This window comes from Anser brachyrhynchus (assembly GCF_964034855.1).
Source record: "Anser brachyrhynchus genome assembly, chromosome: W".
Taxonomy (NCBI): domain Eukaryota; kingdom Metazoa; phylum Chordata; class Aves; order Anseriformes; family Anatidae; genus Anser; species Anser brachyrhynchus.
In genome coordinates this window covers 19,845,570-19,862,116 of record NC_137704.1, presented here as the reverse complement: position 1 = coordinate 19,862,116, position 16,547 = coordinate 19,845,570, and the positions used below count along the sequence as shown (strand labels likewise).

General features: G+C 49.0%; 2 protein-coding genes across 4 annotated transcripts in view; one reads left to right on the top strand and one right to left on the bottom strand.

Moving 5' to 3' along the window:
* LOC308184750 (uncharacterized protein) overlaps positions 1-16,547 on the bottom strand; it is a 224,008-nt gene that overhangs the window by 125,868 nt on the left and 81,593 nt on the right. The gene's annotated exons all lie outside the window — the stretch shown is intronic.
* LOC308184742 (zinc finger protein 131-like) overlaps positions 11,632-16,547 on the top strand; it is a 33,245-nt gene continuing 28,329 nt past the window's right edge. The window contains exon 1 of one of the 3 annotated variants that reach the window (XM_080572170.1): positions 11,632-11,853. The gene's annotated coding sequence lies outside the window, so the exon portion shown is untranslated. Of the gene's footprint in view, positions 11,854-12,376; positions 12,698-16,547 lie in introns of those variants that run through there. The other 2 variants (XM_080572168.1, XM_080572169.1) reach the window with 2 other exon arrangements.

The following is a 16,547-nucleotide window of genomic DNA, read 5'->3' as shown; positions in this document are numbered from 1 at the left end:
GATGGACTGAGGAGGCTCATAAAGCATTGCAAATGGTTAATGAAAGAATCTCAGCACAGCAATGCCATCGTCGTAGTGAGAACCTCCCCCTTCAATTATATATTTGTAATCAAGAACAACAACCAGTGGCTATTATTGGGCAATGGGACCCCTCCTGTAAGGACCCCTTAGTGGTCCTGCAATGGGTCTTTTTACCCCATCAACCCTCAAAAACTATTGCAACGCGAGTGGAAATGTTTGCCGTCCTAATAAAGAAAGGACGTGAGAGAATAGTTGAATTAGCGGGAGAAGAGCCCAATCTGATTATAATTCCCGTAGTAAAAGACTATTTCACCTGGTGCTTGCAGAATAGCTTAGAGCTCCAAATAGCGTTGACGGGATTCGATGGACAGGTTGATACCCACCATCCACCTCATAAAATGTTCTCCTTTTATAATAATATAAAAATTGAAGAGCGGCCGTTGTGCCAACGGCAACCAGTGGATGGCCGGACGGTCTTTAGAGATGGGGCCAGAAAAACAGGCAAAGCTGTAGTAACTTGGGAAGGAGTTGGAAAGTGGCAACACCAGATTGAGCGGATCCAAGGTTCCCCACAGATAGTTGAATTACATGCTATTATAATGGCTTTTAAGTGCTGGCCAACAGTACCTTTGAATATTGTATCTGACTCACAATATGCTGTAGGTGTCACTCAGCGCATTGAGAGGGCACATTTGAGACATATCCCAAAGGAAAACTTGTTTCTAAAATTTAAGGAGCTGTTATTTTTGGTGGAGCAGCGAGCGCACCCATATTATATGCGGAGCCACGCCATGTTACCTGGTATATTTCCAGAGGGTAATGCACGCGCTGACCAGCTAACTAATATGACCCTGACTGCCCCGGTGCCTAAGGTGCTGGAGCAAGCACGGTTATCCCATGCCTTCTTCCATCAATCCGCCAAAGTCTTGGCGAAACAATTCGCTATATCGATCATTGATGCCAAATTGATTGTCCAAACATGTCCTGACTGTCAACAACATGTTTCAACCACGCCCTTAACGGTAAACCCTAGAGGTCTACGGTCCTTACAGTTATGGCAGACCGACGTAACAAATATTCCAGAATTTGGTCGCTTGAAATATGTTCACGTATCGGTAGACACTTTCTCTCATGCTACTTGGGCGACAGCCGTGGCGGGTAAAACTAGCCACCATATCCAGGCTCACTTCCGTGTCGCTTTCGCAGCGCTAGGCATTCCAAAGGAAATAAAAACCGGCAATGGCCCCGCCTATAGTAGTCACTCCCTTCAAACCTTTTTTCAAACTTGGGGTATCCGACACATCACAGGCATTCCTCATTCCCCCACGGGTCATGCCACTGCTGAGCGCACACATCGCACCTTGAAAGCACTGCTAAATAAACAAAAAGGGGGAGACACCCAGGAAACCTATCATTACCCTTTCCTCACAAAGAGGTACTGCCCATAGTAAAACATTACAAAAGTATGAATTCCGCGCTGTCACAGGTGCCACAATCAGAGCAGGCCTTAGTAATGGTAAAAAATTTAAATACAGGTCTTTGGGAGGGACCCCAGCCTCTAATAACCTGGGGTCGAGGGTATGCTTGTGTCTCCACAGGTCACGGACCAAGATGGGTACCAGCAAGGGGGGTAAGGCCATGGTTGGCCTCCTCCCCACAATCGCCGTTGTCATCGGTTATTGCCAGCCCTGGGTCTCCATCCAACCATGCCACAACATCTGGGTCACCCTCGCCAACATGACAGGACAAGAAGCGGTGTGCCTGTCCCTGGCTAGTGCTAACGACCTGTTCGCGACATGTTTGGTGGGGATCCCGGCAGATAACAAAGATTGGACTGTTTACTTGCCGCAAGCGTCCCTAGAGCCACAGGAATTAGATATCCTGGGAAGTGTAACAGCAACTGCATGTGCAAGGTTCAATTGCTCGGGCAAAAACCAAACCATGAAACAAATGGTCAACGCCACACTTGCTCCTTATCGCAATGCATCTCTTTGGTGTAATTATACAAAACTATAATAGCACCCTTCCTTGCACCAGGAGCCGCTCTGCTCGGCTGTGGGATCGACTGTGGAGTGGACGCCCCTAGGTGCACCCCGAGCATTTTCCTCGGAGGGGCCTCCACTCTCAGCCGCTCACCGCGGGAGTAGACAAGGACCTCCTGAAGCCGCGGACACATTATTTTAAGTGATATTTTCTTGTGGTATGAATGAGAAGTGCAAGAGGCCTCTCTGCGTGATCGTGTGATTGTGCTGTGTGAGTGAGACGCAGCATCGCTGCGAAGCAACATCCCTAGCGCTTAGTGGCTTGTTGACTGATGTAGATTCTAGTAGGCATGCTACTTTACAATCGTAATTCTGCTTGTGATTTTCACCCTGTTGCTTGCTTATTGCAATGTCTGCGGTGCTTAGAAAAATCTATAGAAAGCGTTTGGTTGGTTGAAAATAAAAAAGAGGGAATTGTGGGAAAGGAATTTGCAGGTGGCTGGCTGGCTTGAAGCTCGTGTCTCTAACCAACTGTATGACTGATTCGGGCGCATGGACAGTGCATGGGGTTACAGGGAAAGTATATGTAGAGGAGAAAAAAGAGCAGTAAAGGCCTTCTGTTCAAGAGCCATCAGGAGTCCGTGTCTTTCATCCCTTCAGATACCTTTCCTTCACACCTGACAGGACACACCTCCAGAAGTTGAAGATTTGTGCTCCTTTTCCAATTGCTTTGTCAATGCCCCCTTCCCTACCGAGGGGTCCCAGCTGCCTGACTTCCCTGCCCTCTAATTCCAGACTACTGGCTCTGCTATCCCAGCATCGGAGCAACCAGCACCACATCTCTTCCCAACAAAGGGAGAGGACATTCAGGCATATATAAAAACTGGTGTGTCAAAACCTTCCCTCCAATCTCACAATCCATAGGCTGTAAAAAGGGTCTTAAAGTCCGTTTCCCGGTCACTCCTATAATTGGAACTTTTGTTTTACTTAAGGGTCCTTTGCAATCTGTTACTGCTGAATGAGTTGCTCCGCTATCTAAGAGAAAATCAATTATTTTCCCCCCAGCTTCACTGGAACCAGGGGATCTGTTGGGGAAATCAGAAATTCATCCCCTGGTCCCCTTCAGTCTGAGGCCTCTAGCATAATCAAAGACTGCTCTCGTTTCTCACTGCCTGCTGTTTTCTTTTTCTTCCTCGGCGGACATTCTTTCTTCCGGCACCCCTCCTTCTTGCAGGTAGCACACTGGTTGGGGCCCAAGAGAGTTGTTTGCTGTGCCTCCCTTGCCTTTTCTTGCCCTTGCCTCCCTGAAAATTCCTCTCGTTCACGCCTACTCCTACCTCCATCTCTCACAGCCACTGCTATCAGTGACTCCTGTACTTTCATTCTCTCCCTTTCTTTGCTTCCCGGTTGTTATAAACCTTATAGGCTTTGTCGATCAGCTGTGACATTGACATTCTTCCATCCGCCTCCTCTATCTTTTGCAGCTTTTTCCTAATGTCTGGGTGTCGCGTTAAGGAGTGTAGCCGATTAACCATTACGGGTCCGGTCGGATTCAGGGTACTGAACTATCACAATCACACATTCACCAATAACGCATTAACCGATATGGGTCTGGTTGGATTCAGAGCACTGAACTACCACGGTCACGGATTCACCAATAACGTATAACTGCCCTTACTCTAGTCGTGTTCAATGAGAACTATCACGGCTAGGAACAATGCAGTTAAGTGCAATTTATTACGGCAACAGGTACACAGGTTCTTTGGATTGCCGGTGATAGTTACTGTCTGCAAAAGCAAGCTAGCATGCATGAAATACACAGGTGCGCAGCCTGGAAATTAACGTGTTAAAAGGCACAAAGACTCTATAGAGATTTCTAAGTTTCCACGGAGACACACAGTATAACCAAGTGTTCAAATCTCACCCAAAGGCGTCCCAATGCGGGGGGGAAGAGAGGCTCAGCCCGTCGACTGATCCCAGGAGTCAGGAGGTCCTCGGGATGGTATATTCCCTCGTGATGGTATCTCCCCTGACGGTGGTATCTTAATGATAGTATCTTCCCCGACATTCCCTCTCTCTTAGGCCAATTTATATTATTTTCTATCTTTTAGGTGGAGCTTGAGTGACTCTAGTCAAGCATATCTTAGTTATGACTGATGAAAAGTTTTCCCGTCTCCATTTAAAGGAATAGGCTCCGAGAAATTCAGAGCGCGTGCTCAGTGAGGGGTGGTCGCACCTTGGAGGCGGGTAACTTTTGGGATGGAGGTGTGTTTTGGTATTATAATGAGATTATAATGAGCAAAAGTACACTAGAGTACAGCATTTGTCAAAACATGACAGGTCGTTGGCTCAGGGTAGCAAAAAGTGCGGCTTATCGGTCTCGGTGTGCACAAGAACAATCAAGTCCCCAGCCGGTCACAGAGCCTAGCCGTGGTGTCTCCACTCCACTCTACGTTCCGTAGCCAGCACACCAGGTTCCCCCAGCGCGATAGCATCTAAGGTTGGAAGCCTAGGGAACGCTCAGGTAATGCAGCTACACCCTACCCTGAAAGCCTCTTCAGTGCTGTACATCTTCTTTAAAATGTGAATATTAGTTTTATTTTCCTAGTTACTTTAGGCAATTGCACCACACTGGGTGCCCTATGAACTGATTGCCCTATGAACAGCATGGCAAACAGTCGATCATTCACCTGCTCATCTGGATCTAAATCTGTCCACTTTCTGGCTGTTTTACAGAGGAGTTCATAAAAAGCAGATGCATTCTCATCCAGGCCCTGGCGGACCTCGTATAATTTAGAGAGGTCTCTTGGTTTTGGTACTCTGTGTTGAATCCTATATAGGATTAATTGTCGCTATTGTTCTATTAATCGCTGACTCCTGCTAGTACTTGGGTCCCACTTAGGATCTTTCTTAACAGGTAACAATTCTTCTACATCCTCTCTTGGGTACAAGTTCTTCATTTCTGCCTGAGCTTTCTCTAAGACCATTCTCTTTTCTTCTACAGTCAACAATGTGTTTAACAGGGCTTGCATATCCCCCCCAGTTAGGGTTACGGGAAATCATAATAATTTCTAACAACTGATGCATTTCTGCCGGATTCTCCCTATAAGGTCCAACAGAGAGTTTAACAAATCCGATGTTGTAAACAGAATATGAACAAAAATAGGTTCTCCTTCTGGTCCCACTGCCTGTCTCAACAGAGCCTGGATAACTGGCCCTACCCTTTGTCGGGTTGGAAGTGCTATTGGGCTATAATTAGAATCATCCTGGGCCTCAGGATGGGTCTTCGATGTCCCTACAGAAAAATCTGCAGGTCGAGCCTCAGGGGAGGACTCCGGTGTTTCCATAGGAATCTCTGCAGCCCGAGTCCCAGGAGTGATCTCTGTCCCTGTGGGGACCTCTACAGTCTGAGCCCCAGGAATGATTCCTGATGTCCCTGATGAAACGTCCGCCAAAATACCTGCTGCAGAAACACCCACAGACATGCCCGCAGAGATACTCGCATCCCGAGCTTCAGGAGAAACCTCTGTCCCTGCAGAAACCTCTGCAGAACCACCTAACCACCTGCAGTCTGAGTTTTGGGGAAGATTTCCGATGTCCTATTAGAGACCTCAGAAATCCAACTCCCAGGGGAAGTCTCTGGCGTCCCCACAGAAGTCCCAGAGGTAGGGGAAGCCTCTAGTCCATACTGCGGTGGTAGTGCTGAGGGTACCAAAAACTGAACTTATTCTTGTTCTAGACTTGGATAAATTTTAGTGGGTTTATCGTTCTCTTTTTTCCCTTTCTTTTCAGCGCATAACATAGCACGATCTTTCCACAATCCACACTCCATCTGATTTTGCAAGTCCCGATGCAGCAACATGAAAGGACCAACATACATCACGTCATCCCATTTTCCTTCCCACCAGCAAAATAACAGCAATTACCATATGGTATCATACTTAAAGGATCCAATTTCTGGCCATTGTTCTCCACCATCTAATTCGTACTGAGTCCACTCCTGATTACAGTAGTGCCTCATTCCTCATTTTATCCTTTATCAAATAATCACCACCAAATTTAGACCAATTTCTGAGGATGCATCCCAGGGGGAAGAATGGAGGGGGCGTTCTGGACTGACTGCTTCCCATTTCCTCTAGCACCTGGTCACACTTGGCTTTATCCTGGTAGCTCATGGGGCTATTTCCCGTTCTTGCTAAATCACAGTGTCTACATGTGAGGCTGACAATCTGCTCTCCATATACCAATAGGAAGATACAAATCGTACTCACCAGTCCAGTAACTTCCCCTTGATCCCCAGACATTTGGTGGATTCCTCAGAGCGTTGCGCGGTTGTACCACTGTGGTGGTATTACTAGGGTGGGCAGCTGAGTTCCACCTCAGCCGCTCTCTCGCTCCCCCTCCTCAAAGAGGAACGGGGAGAAAATACGATGCAAAGGGCTCAAGGGTTGAGATAAGGATGGGGAGATCACTCAACAATTATCGTGACGGGCAAAACACTCAGCACAGGGAGATAGTAAGATTTATTGCCTATTACTAACAAGCTAGAGAAGTGAGAAACAAAGGAAAGAAACCAAAGACGCCTTCCCCCCATCCACCCTCTTCTACCTCCTCCCCCCGAGTGGCGCAGGGGAATGGGGGAATGGGGGTTGTGGTCAGTCTATAGCACTTCGTCTCCACCGCTCTTTCTCGGTCACTCTCTTCCCCTGCTCCAACGTGGGGTCCCTCCCACGGGATGCAGTCCTTCCCAAACTGATCCCACGTGGGCTTCCCGCAGGCAGAAGCTCTTCAAGAACTGCTCCAGATAGGGGTCCGTACCGTGGGGTCCATCCCTCAGGAGCACACTGCTCCAACATGGGTCCCCCACGGGCAGCAGCTCCTGCCAAGTCACCTGCTCCTGTGTGGTCTCCTCTTCATGGGCTACAGGTCTGGCCCGGAATCTGCTCCGGTGGGGGTCCTCCACAGGCCACAGCCTCCTTCAGCGCAGGTCCACCTGCTCCACCGTGGTCTCCTCCACAGGCTGTAGCGTGGAACCCTGCTCCACCGTGGTACACCATGGGCTGCAGGGGGACAGCCTGCTTCACCATGGTCCTCACCACAGGCAGCAGGGGACTTCTGCTCCAGTGCCTGGAGCACCTCTCCCCCTCCTTCTTCACTGACCTTGGTGTCTGCAAGGCTGTTTCTCACTCCTCTCTCTCTCCCAGCTGCTGTGTGGCAGCAGGTTTTTTTTTTTTTTCCCCTTTCTTTAATATGCTCTCACAGAGGCGCAAACATCACTTATTGGCTTGGCCCTGGCCAGCAGCGGGGCCCTTATCTAAAATGGGGCAGCTTCTAGATTCTTCTCACAGAATCCACCCCTATGGCCCCTGCTACCAAAACCTTGCCATGTAAACCCACTACAACCACTCGCAGGTCCCGGACTCTTGGAGGGTCGAGTCCAGACCCCAATAAAATCACCGGTGCGCGCTTGGTCTCTGGTGTGCTCCCCTCCGAAGCTGATGCCATTGAGATGGACCGGGTAAGGCTAATTTAAGGGTCCCATCTGGGTTGCCAAACTGTTGTCCGTAGGTTCGTGCCTGGTGCGCTGCGCCAATAAGCACACAGATTCAAAATCCACACAAAGGTCTTTTAATTAAATAATTAATTACATAACTCTGCAGAGTCAGGTGCTTGGCAATCTTTCACAAAGCAAGCACACCTCTGACTCGAGTCACCGTCATTTATACACAGCAAACTTGTGAAAACTATCTCTTTGGCTACTTTTGATTGGCTATTACAGCTCACCTAACTTATCTCTACTGAGTTTGCACATTACAGAGGAACCGCGGGGGAGGGGGGGGGGGGGGGGGGGGAGAGAACACCAAATCCCACATTAGCATACATTAGCATTTTGATGGGTGTAGATTTTAATATGTTAATGCCATTAATGAGCAAAAGGTTACTATAGGCCAGTCTGGAGCTGTTTTTCTCCTTCTTGTTTTTTACCTTTTATCCCTTATTTTCCTTGCTTCTGCTAGCTCAAGGCTACCTGTCTCTCTCTTTCCTTATTTTCTCAGCTAAAAGACTACACAAGCTATTGAAAGACTACACAAGCTACAGGCCTCCCTATTTTCTTCAAGGTTTCCTTGTTTTTTCCCAGCTTTGGGACTACAATTTCCCCCCTTTGAGACTATTCACCTCACTTTTAGGCTTCATAGTTCTCACTACATAGTTCTTGTCCATTTCTGCTAACTTGAAGAAATACTCTATATTACCTATATCTTGTTTCACTAACATTACTTGGTGAGGTTTGCGTTTGCAAAGCGGGTTAAATTTAAAGCTAACTGAACTATAGAGTTCTGTGTCCAAGCATCGGAACTATAAGTCAACCCTGTTAAGGAAATTCTAATCAGAACAGAAATCATTTTGTCCTTTTAAACAGCAATTTCAAGTCCTCGGTCGGTTCTACTTGCCACAAAGTCTCTTTTGCTTCTTTTGATGGTAGGTCTTGCTTCTCCTCTTCTGGTGGTGGTGCTGCCTTCACACGAGTGTAGAGAATCCACGATTTGATCCCTTCCACCTTGATTGCAGTGTAGGTATGGAGCAAGACGGTGTAGGGTCCTTTCCACTTCTCCTTTAGAGGCTCGTCTTTCCAGATTTGAATCAGTACCTGATGTCCAGGTCAGAATGGGTGTACCGGAACATCCAATGGAACTGGTAATCGCTCCTGTACATATCTATGGAGAGAAGACAACATGGCAGACAAAGACAGCAAATATTGTCTGACCTAACCCTCCCCCCCGACATGCATTTGACTCCCTTCTGTCACCAATCGTGACAGGGCCGTATCGTACCAGGGCCGGACCTGTAGCCTGTGGAGAGGAGACCACGCAGGAGCAGGTGACCTGGCAGGAGCTGCTGCCCGTGGGGGACCCATGTTGAAGCAGTGTGCTCCTGAGGGATGGACCCCACGGTACGGACCCCTATCTGGAGCAGTTCTTGAAGAGCTTCTGCCTGTGGGAAGCCCACACGGGATCAGTTCGGGAAGGACTGCATCCCGTGGGAGGGACCCCACGTTGGAGCAGGGGAAGAGAGTGACTGAGAAAGAGCGGTGGAGACGAAGTGCTATAGACTGACCGCAACCCCCATTCACCCATTCCCCTGCACCGCTTGGGGGGAGGACGTGGAAGAGGGTGGATGGGGGGAAGGCGTCTTTGGTTTCTTTCCTTTGTTTCTCACTTCTCTAGCTCTTAGTATTAGGCAATAAATCTTACTGTCTCCCTACTCTGAGTCTGTTTTGCCTGTCACGATAATTGTTGAGTGATCTCCCTGTCCTTATCTCAACCCTTGAGCCCTTTGCATCGTATTTTCTCTCCCTTCCCCTTTGAGGAGGGGGAGTGAGAGAGCGGTTGTGCTGGAGCTTGGCTGCCCACCTGAGTAAAACCACTACAAATACACGTAGCCGGTGTTTGGGAGGATAGACGTTTTCATAATGAGAGCCCACCCCTCCCCTCTCCTTCCCTTTTTCCACCTTTTAGTGCTGAGCGTGACATCATATGGTATGGAATATCCCTTTGGTTGGTTTAGGTCAGCTGCCCTGGTGATGTCCTCTCTCCACCTCTTGGCCACCCCCAGCCTGTTGGCTCTTGCGAGGGGGCGGTTAGAGGGAGTTCTGATGCTGTGCCAGTATTGCTCAGCAGTAGACAAAACACTGGTGTGATACCAGTGCTGTTCTAGCTACACATGCAGAGCACAGCACTGTATGGGCTACTGCAGGGAAAGTTAATTCCATCCCAGCCAGACCCAGTACAGTTGCTGAGGGTCGAAGAACAGCAGATGCCAATCGCTACTACAAGAGTGTACCGGCAGGAATATCACACCAACCGAGACTCCCTGATTCTCATTCATAAGCTAATTCATCAACTGGACAACCAAGGAGTGATCAGCAAGAATCACTCACCCTTTAATAGTCCCATATGGACAGTGTGAAAGTCTAATGGCGAGTGGAAGCTAACGGTGGACTATCGGGGCCTGAACAAAGTCACGCCAGCGCTGACTGCTGCAGTACCAGACATGCTAGAACTCCAATATGAACTGGAATCAAAGGCAGCCAAGTAGTACGCCACAGTTGATATTGCTAATGCATTTTTCTCGATCCCTTTGACAGCAGGATGCAGGCCACAGTTTGCTTTCACTTGGAGGGGCATCCAATACACCTGGAATCAACTGCCCCAGGGGTGGAAACACAGCCCTACCGTTGCAACGGACTGATCCAGGCAGCACTGGAAGAGGGTGAAGCTCCTGAACACCTGCAGTATACTGACGACATCCTTGTGTGGGATGACACAGCAGAAGAAGTTTTTGAGAAAGGGAAGAAAATAATCCAAATTCTCCTGAAAGCTGGTTTTGCCATTAAGCAGAGTAAGGTCAAGAGACCTGCACAGGAAATACAGTTCTTGGGGGTAAAATAGCAAGATGGACATCACCGCATCCCAATGGATGTGATCAACAAAATAACTGCTATGTTTCCACCAACTAGCAAAAAGGAAACGCAAGCTTTCCTAGGCCTTGTGGGATTCTGAAGAATGCATGTTCCTGGCTATAGTCAGCTTGCGAGTCCTCTATATCGAGTGACTTGAAAGACAAACTATTTCGAGTGGGGCCTGGTGGCTATTTTTTCAATATGGTGTATGGTGAGGCCTGGCAAACTGAGTATACTGGACCACTCCCACAGACACTCCAAGGCAAGCGTTACATGCCACTACAGGAAACACCATCTTGGGCCTGGAAAGGCAAGTTTTTGTTTGTAACAATCTTTCAGGGCAGAACAGATGGTGTTGGACTGTCGCATGCTGAAGTCCCTTCTGATTCCATCACACCACTCTGCTTGTCCGGTTCTATCAAAATTAATTCGTCATTATCTGCATGTCTGTTACTGTGATACCACTAATAGGACATTGTCCTGGTTTCAGCTAGAACAGTTAATTTTCCTCCTACTAGCTGGTATTATGCTGCGTTTTGGATTTAGGATAAGAATAATGTTGATAACACGCTGATGTTTTAATTGTTGCAGAACAGTGCTTACACTAAGCCAAGGACTTTTCAACTACCATTGGTGCAACGTTTTCTCGCTTTCGTTTAAAGGTCTAAGCTCCGAGAAATTCAGAGCGCGTGCTCAGTGAGGGGTGGTCGCACCTTGGAGGCGGGTAGCTTTTGGGATGGAGGTGTGTTTTGGTATTATAATGATATTATAATGAGCAGAAGTTCACTGGAGTACAGCATTTTGTCAAAAACACGACAGGTTGTTGGCTCAGGGTAGCAAATATGCAGCTTATTGGTCTCGGTGTGCACAAGAACAATCAAGTTCCCAGCCGGTCACAGAGCCTAGCCACGGTGTCTCCACTCCGCTCTGCACTCCGTACTGTTCCTTAGAGTCAGCACACCAGGCTCCCCCAGCACAATAGCATCTAAGGTTGGAGGCCTAGGGAACGCTTAGGTAGTGCGGCTACACTCCACCCTTAAAGCTTCTTCAGTGCTGTACGTTTTCTTTAAAATGTGAATATCAGTTTAATTTCCAAGTCACCTTAGGCAATTATTCCACACAAGCCCTGACAGCAAGCTCCGCAAAAGGTTCCGACCGCGACTACTCATGGCAGTGCCCCTCTCAGACTACACCTACAATAATGCACCAGGCCAGCGAGCCCCACCTCCTCGCCCTCTGTTGTGTGAAAGGTGGTTATGCCGTCACTTCCACCGCATGGTGCAGGCTGGGAATACGAGTCGGGATTAGCCAGCGCCTGCCCCGCTTTCCAGCGAGCCGAGGAGCACGAAGTGGTAACGAGCAGGAACGGCAGGGCGAAAGTTCTTTGTGGTGAGTACTGAGAGGACCGCGCGAAGCGCGTGAGCGCTATTACAGCGTAACCTGGCCGGGAATTGAAAACGGATCGATTTAATGCGCGCTTTGATGACGTAATAACGACTAACGAGGTGGTGGTGTTGCCAGGCGCATGGTTCGGGTCGACACCGGTCGGTTGGGTCTCCGCCTCAGGGGCGCCCCCATGAGATACTCGCGCTTGCCGGTGGCCGTCCGCACTGTTATCGGAGCGACCGTGCCTTGCGGGCGCTCGGTGCAGTGTAGGCCTTCCGCTTTCTCCTGTTCCTGGGACTTGGCGGGCGCTCATTGGCTTTTCTGCCTGGGGCGGGCTCTGCCGCCGCCTTGCCATTGACTGGGCTTGCGCTGACTGCCATCAGTGTTCGCCAATGGGGCTGTGGCTGGGCACGGGGCGCGCGGACTGAAGCTCAGAGGAGGCAGGCTCAGCTGCTAGTTGGTTTTGTGGAGCCTCTGTGAGCGGTGTCGGTCGCCTGTGGGGTACTTCTCGGCGCGTCGGCTGGGCTGGGGTGGCTTGGCATGGCAGCGAGCTGAAATGTGGTACCGGGAGGGGGTGTATGGGTCTCTGTTCCAGCAAGGGGAAGGCACTGCCTGTGATTTAGTGGGGATGTGTTGGTTGGTGTTGTTATTTTTTAAAGACAAGAATGCGACAAAGTGCACAAAAAGTTTTTGTTTTTGTGTTGTCTTGAAGCAGCCCAAAGCCTCCTGTCTTGAGAGGGCAACAAGGAGGTGGCAGTGGTTGGGTCAGTGCTTGGTTGGCTGACCTGGTTCATCTGAGTTGCTGTACCACGGCTCTGCCTGCCTGCCTGCCTACCTGATCATATAGGTAAAGGGAAAAACGGTGCACCAAATTAAGAGGAATTGCTGTTGTAGTTCAGGAGTATAGTAATAATAATATTATAGTAATAGAAGACTCCAGGGAGACCTTATAGCAGTATTCCAGTACCTAAAGGGGGCCTAGAGGAAAGCTGGAGAGGGACAGTTTCTCAGGGGGCGTAGTGATAGGACAAGGGAAAATGGCTTTAAGCTAAAAGAAGATGAATTTCCTCCTTATAACCAATCTAAATATTTTACTATGGGGGTGCTGAGACACTAGAACAGGTTGGCCGGAGAAGTTGTGGAGGTCAATAAAGAGTGATGTTCCTTAGGCGTCAGTATTGGGACCAGTGCTGTTTAACATCTTTGATGCTGACACGAACGGTGGGATTGAATGCACCCTCAGCAAGTTGGCTGATGACACCAAGCTCTGTGGTGCAGTAGACGCGCTGGAAAGAAGGGATGCCATGCAGAGGGACCTGGACAGGCTTGAGAAGGGGGCCTGTGCAAACCTTGCGAAGTTCAAAAACGCCAAGTACAAGGTCCTGCATCTGGGTTGGGGCAGTCCCAAGCGCAAATACAGGCTGAGTGGAGAATGGACTGAGAGCAGCTCTGAGGAGAAGGACTTGGGGGTGTTAATTAATGAGAAGCTCAACACGAATCAAAATGAATGCGGAGGAGGACTTGGGGGTCCTGCTGGATGGGAAGCTGGTCATGAGCTAGCAGTGTGCGCTTTCAGCCCCGAAGGCCAACTGTGTCCTGGGCTGCATTAAAAAAGGGGTGGCCAGCAGGGAGAGGGAGGTGACTGTCCCCCTCTACTTTGTTCTTGTGAGACCCCACCTGGAATACCGCATGCAGGCCTGGGGCCCCCAGCACAAGAAGGATGTGGAGCTCTTGGAATGGGTCCAGAGGAGGGCCGCTAAGATGATCAGAGGGCTGGAGCGCCTCTATGAAGAAAGGTTGAGGGAACTGGACTTGTTTAGCTTGGAGAAGAGAAGGCTCTGGGGAGACCTCATTGCAGCCTTCCAGTACTTGAAGGGAGCATATAAACAGGAGGGGGAACGCCTGTTTACATGTGTTGGTAGTGATAGGACAAAGGGGAATGGTTTTAAACTAAGACAGGGAGATTTAGGTTAGATATTAGGAGGAAGTTTTTCACTCAGAGGGTGGTGAGGCACTGGAACAGGTAGCCCAGAGAGGTTGTGAATACCCCATCCCTGGAGGCATTCAAGGCCAGGCTGGATGCAGCTCTGGGCAGCCTGCTCTAGCGGTTGGCAACCCTGCCCAGAGCAGGGGGGGTTGAAACTAGATGATTTTCAAGGGCCTTTTCAACCCAGGCCATTCTATGATTATGTGAATCAGCAATGTGAGCTTGCAGCCCAGAAAGCAAACCGTATCCTGGGCTGCATCAAAAGAACCATGACCAGCAGGATGAGGGAGGTGATTCCCTCTACTCTGCTCTTGTGAGACCCTACCTGGAGTACTGTGCTCAACTCTGAGGTGCCCAGCACAAGAGGGATGTGAAAGTATTAGAAAAAGTCCAGAGGAGGGCCATGAAGATGATGAAGGGGCTGGAACACTTCTCCTGTGAAGACAGGCTGAGGGAGTTGGGGTTGTTCAGCCTGGAGAAGAGAAAGCACCAGGGAGACCTTAGAGCAGCATTCCAGTGCCTAAAGGAGGCCTACAGGAAAGCTGGGGAGGGACTCTTTGTCAGGGAGTGTAGCGATAGGACAAGAGTTAATGATTTTAAACTAAAAGAGGATAGATTTAGATTAGATGTTAAGAGAAAATTCTTTAGAGTGAGGGTGAAGTGGTCATTTTGCTCAGGTGGGTAGCTGAGCTCCTTCACAACCGCTCTCTCAGTCCCCCTCCTCAAAGGGAAAGGGGACAATATATGATGAAAAGGGCTCAAGGGTTGAGAGAAGGACAGGAAGATCACTCAACAGTTATCATCATGGGAAAACCAGACTCAGCATAGGGAGATTAACATAATTTATTACATATTACTAACAAGCTAGAGCAGTGAGAAACAAAACAAAGAAACCAAAAATGCCTTCCCCCCATCCACCCTCTTCCACCTCCTCCCCCTGAGTGACACAGGGGAATGGGAAAGGGGGGTTGTGGTCAGTCTATGATGCTTCTACTCTGCTGCTCCTTCTCGGTCACTCTCTTCCCCTGCTCCAATGTGGGGTCCCTCCCATGGGATGCAGTCCTTCCCAAACTGATCCTGCATGGGCTTCCCACAGGCAGCAGCTCTTCAAGAACTGCTCAAAATAGGGGTCTGCACCTGTGGTGGTTTTACTGTGCTGGGCAGCTGAACACCACAACCGCTCTCTCACTCCCCTTCCTTAGATGAGGAGGGGAAGAAGTAAAGGAAAGAGCAACTCACAGGTTGAGATAAGGATGATTTAATTAAAGGGGGAAAAAAAAGAAATAATTATTAAGGAAAGATTATTATTAATTAAACAATTTAACTAAAATAACCATTTAACTAAAGGGGAAAAAAGGAAAGGGGAAAAGGGAGGGGGAAAGGGAAAACTAAACAAAACAAGTAAAGGCTATGTGGAAGTGCAGAGGAAAGAAATTACTCTCTACTTCCCACAAATGAGCGATGCTTGACCACGTCCTTGAAGCAGGGCCTCAACGCACGTAGCCGGTGTTCGGGAGGAGGACAGACGTTTTCGCAACGAGAGCCCACCCCTCCCCTCTTCCTCCTTTTTCCGCCTTTTATTGCTGAGTGTGACATCATATGGTATGGAATATCCCTTTGGTTGGTTTAGGTCAGCTGCCCTGGTGATGTTTCTTTTCTCACTTCTTTGACCACCCCCTAGGAGGGTTAGAGAGAGTGCTGATGCTGTGCCAGCACTGCTCAGCAGCAGACACAACACTGGTGTGATACCATTGCTGTTTTAGCTACGAGTGCAGAGCACAGCACTGTATGGGCTGCTGCAGGGAAAGTTAACATCCCAGCCCGACCCAGTACAACCTCCACCCCTTATTCCATAACATTTGTGTCACTCTCAGGTCCCCCATACTTTAGCATATAAGTATTCTCATCACCGTTGTCCCTTGTCCTTTAACAGATTGATGGGTAGGTATGTCTTTTCATTCTATAGGTCTTTCTTGGAAAATGTTCATAAGAACTGTTGACGATTTGGTCTTCATCTGCCAAAATGGTCACTCACAGCAGGCGGAGTTAGATGTCTGGACGCCAGCACCAGCTTAGCTCAAGTCCTTGTTGCACTTGCCCAGTTCCTTGCAAAGTTGACCTGTCATCGATCCTGCAGCATCTTCCTACAACATATAACTTAGATTACAGATTAGTTTTCTCTCAAGGTTAAATCTCCTTGAGGCACACACTTGATATCCCCAAACTTTTGCATGACCCACCGGGTATACCCTGGTCCTTGGGCGAAGACAATCCCATGAGTGGGTTTGCCTTTTCCCGAGGCAGGAGCAACCCACACCGCCTTCCCCATCCACTTCCCTACATGCACTACGGGGACTTTAGCTCCTTTCACCGTGTGTAGGGGTTTTGTTTTGGCAGGACCAGCACGGCTGTCAGACTCCCTGTTGTTAAATAGCCAAGTGGCTTCTGGTAGATTTATGTCCCATTGTTTCCATGTCCCATCACCCAACACTCGTAACATAGTCTTTAACAGTCCATTGTACCTCTCAACCTTCCCAGAGGCTTGTGGGTGAAAAGGGATGTGATATACCCACTCAATACCATGCCTCTTGGCCCAGGAGGTGACCAAATTGTTTCAGAAGTGACTCCCATTGTCAGACTCCACTCTCTCTGGTGTACCATGACGCCACAGCACTTGCCTTTCTAAGCCCAAGATAGTGTTTCGGGCCGT